Here is a 3,955-nt window from a genome sequence, read left to right on the forward strand (position 1 = left end):
ATAAACACACCCTTTACAAATTGAACGCACCCTCAGCTGCCAGTGGAACCGGCACTGGATTCAGGTAACCTGCTGTGTGGCCTTAGGGAAGTCACTGAACCCCACTGGGCATCAGAAACCTTTCATCATTAATGCCGTAGTCATTCTATTTTTCAAATCCTTCCCTAAGAGAATAGTGGTAAAGAATGGGTTGCTGCGGGCACCAAGGTGGCTCAGTCGGTTAAGTCCCTGACTTCGGCTCAGGTCATGATGTCACTCTTCATGGGTTTGAGCCCCACCTCGGGCTCTGCACTGACAACACAGAGCCTGCTTTGGATCCTCTGTGTCCCTCTCTCTCTCTCTGCCCCTCCCCCACTCTCTCTCACTCTCTCTCTCAAACATAAACATAAAAAAAATAAGAATGGCTTGTTGAGGGCACTAAAGTGGAGAGAAGAGACAGTGTCACTGAACAGGGCAGGGAGGGGGAGTAGCAAAGAAAGAAACAGGGACATGGGACGGGACCACCTGACGTGATCACGTCTGTGCTTTTTTTTTTTTTTAATGTTTTATTTATTTTTGAGACAGAGAGAGACAGAGCATGAGCAGGAAGAGGCAGAGAGAGGGAGACACAGAAGCGGAAGCAGGCTCCAGGCTCTGAGCTGTTGGCACAGAGCCCAACGCGGTGCTCGAACCCACGAATGTGAGACCATGACCTGAGCCGAAGTCGGAGGCTTAACCAACTGAGCCACCCAGGCGCCCCACCTCTGTGCTTGTTAATGAGGAAGGGGACAATCTGGGGCACGAGGCATTCACATGGACCCATTTTCAAGCTGGGAGATGGACCATGAGTCCCATCCACAAGCACCTGCTTGCAAGCACTAAGTGAGGACTGTGGGATAATTTCTGGGGACTGTGGACTCCAGCGGGGAGCATCGGACCCCATGGGCATAGATGAAGGCCAAGCTGAAGGATGGAGAGCCGGAGGCCCCATGCCTCACTAGTGCTGTCTGCCTGAAGTTCATCCTGGGACCTGGGCTCCAACTCTCCAGTCAGGGTCCCCAAAAGCCAGGGCAAGACACTAAAAAGGTTCGATGGGAAACACATGAGCAAGTGTCGGGGTCCTTGAGACTCCTGGGAGGGAGGGAGCTGAGAGGCTGCTGAGGGTGGGCGGGTAGGGGCCACAAGGCTTCCTCAGTGCCCAGTGGGCCTTGCCGGAAGTTCTGGCGCTGAGAACCATGGAGATGTAGGAGCAGCCCCGACAGTGTGTGCTAGGAGTCCACTGGGCCCAGGATAGCAGGTGGCACTGAGCGACTCTGGAAGGACTTGGCCAAAAAAAAAAAAAATATTCATAAGACCTCACCAGTCTTTGTAACTGAAAAAGAACCAAGCGACTCTGCCACTGCCGACCTTAGGGGATGGGTGTTAGTTTATAACGAGGCAGGGATTTCTCATAATGTCACGGGATGGCTCTTCTGAGGACAGAGGGCGGGAAGAGAAAGACACTGGACCTTAGCAAGGGGGTGGAGAGGCTTACAGTGCTGGGACCAGCTCTGCCCCTCTCTGCGCAAAGTACACCTGCAAACTTTTGACCCTACCTCTCTGTCCGAGGTCCCAGATGATCCTCGAAGAGTGGAGGGAGGGGCTGGACCGAGAGCTGGGCCTCCGGCCATTTCCTCAGCCAACCTGTTACTTCCAGAGGCCGAGGGCAGCCGTCCACACTGTTGCGACCTCCAGTGACCCAGAGAAAATGTCCTTTATTAGTGGCGAAGTCTTTCTTCTTTTTATTAGAGAAAAGAACAATCATGTCTTACTTACATGCATGCCCACACCAGTATCCCAGTATCGGCAGGCCTAGCCCTCCGTCCCAATAGGAGGGGTCTCCAGACAGCCGGGGACTCCCTGCGGGGAGCCTGGGACCAGGGTGAGGGTGGGGAGCAAGCCGGTGAAGGGGGTATGTCTGGAACAAGTGAATATCTCCTCTTTCCCTCCTGGCCTGCTTCTCCACGGAGCCCCAGGAACTGCCCAGAATGCCCATGCTAGCTCTGCTCAGCCTCAAAGGCAGTAAGGTTGCCAGGCCACTTCCCATGAGCTCCCCGACGTGCCCAGGGTACTTTTCTTTACCACAAACTCGCTGAGCATATGAAACTGGTTTTCTGTGGAAGCTGTTAGAATCACACTGGGTGAAAACAGAGCCATATATACACCTACAGACTTCCAGGACCCTCGGCTCCTCCCCAACATATCCATGACACACTTTCTCCAAGGCCACCTAGATCTATCAGAGAAGGCCCCTAAGCCTCCCCAAAAGACAGCCTCAGGGAGCCCGAGTGGCTCAGTTGAGCTTCCGACTTCGATCAGGTCACAATCTCATGGTTCATCTCACGGTTTGTGAGTTCGAGTCCCACGTGGGGCTCTGTGCTGACTGCTAGCTCAGAGCCTGGAGCCTGCTTTGGATTCTGTGTGTGTGTCTCTCTCTGACTCCCCCCTGTTCACTCTCTGTCTCTCAAAAATAAATAAAATGTAAAACAAAAATATTTTTAAAAATAGCCTTTGTCAGCTAGAATCCAGTCTTTCCTTCACTGAATGGTTAGTAATATTTAGATAAGGCTTCGAAGTCTGATCATTTACTACTCTTCCAAGTTCTCCGATCGATCCAAGAGCATCTTCCCACTTAATTTCAGTCTAACCAAGTGAGGGAAAGGGATAAGGGCCTCTTAAATGTAAAGAGAATTGGGGGCACACCATCAGCTGGCTAGATCTGTAGTCTTGATCCCCCACTCCCCAGCAGCCTCCTCTTTGAGGTGAGACAGATAAATCTAGAAGCACGAAAGTGCAGCCCAGGTCTGACACAGGGTACCTGTCCACATTTGCAACAGCTTTAAGGATAACCCTCTCACCAGGAAGGCGCCCAGGCTGACACATGAAAGAACTTGCAGTCACACAGGAAGTCTTTGGGTTAAAATTGTGTGGGGTTTTTGACATTCATCTCCGGTCCTAGATCTAATCTTAGGTAATTTTTGCCCCTAACTCTTGGGTCACAGCACTGAGTTCAATACAGTGTAAGGTCTAAAACCAAGAAGCCTGTTGAAACCGCTGTTCTTAAAAGGCATGGCCTTGGATTTTGAGAGGAGCCTTGAAAACCCCCTGGAAGCTTCTGGAGGGACAACTGTCTGAAAAAGGAAGCATCTGACCCACGAGGCCCTCCACCAAGCGCCACTCTCCTCTGGGGGCGGGAGGGACAGGTTGGAGCTTGGCTTTTTACAGGAATTGCCCCGACCTTGAAAGTGTTTCTTTGATACTCTTATACTGAAGAATTCCTGTTGCATCGCAGGCTGTGATAAAACGTGTCAAGGGCCAGAGCACACACGTTTTGTGTGTGTGTGTGTGTGTGTGTGTGTGTGTGTTTTAAGGACAAGAAGGAAAAAAATCATCCAGGGACAGTCCCTATGGCCAGTCAGAAAAGTGAAGGACCCAGGCTTTGAACGGGTTCACACTCGCCTTTAACGCCCATGCCCTCCCTCCGGACTGCTCCGGGACAGAAGATTCATTTGACTCCTTTTGTATCAGGTTTTATTGCTCCGAACCCCTAGGGTCTCGATTTGCTCTCCGAAGAAACGTGCCCCACAGAGCCGCTCTCCGACGCAGCCCCCGCAGTGTCCCCATCTACTTCTCCCGGGCGGGGTACAGGAGGGGCGGGGACACCGGCCGAGGCTCGCGCCCCTAGACTCCGTGCCGAGCTTGGAAGGCCTGGGAGCGGCACCGCGTCGCTTCCCCACCCCACCCGCACACACTGCGCAAACTTTACAGGGGTCCCTGAAAAGTCCGGGGGTGACACACGACCCAGCGAATCCCAGGAGGGCGGCAGGCGCGCGCTCGGGCGAGGGGCCGGCGAACGCACCCACCCACCCGGGCAGCCCGGACTGCCGGCGCCGGCTGCCCCGACCCCCACCAGCAAGCCGCTCCACAGTCGGCGCCG

This window comes from Suricata suricatta, chromosome 10, assembly GCF_006229205.1.
Source record: "Suricata suricatta isolate VVHF042 chromosome 10, meerkat_22Aug2017_6uvM2_HiC, whole genome shotgun sequence".
NCBI classification, from domain to species: Eukaryota; Metazoa; Chordata; class Mammalia; order Carnivora; family Herpestidae; genus Suricata; species Suricata suricatta.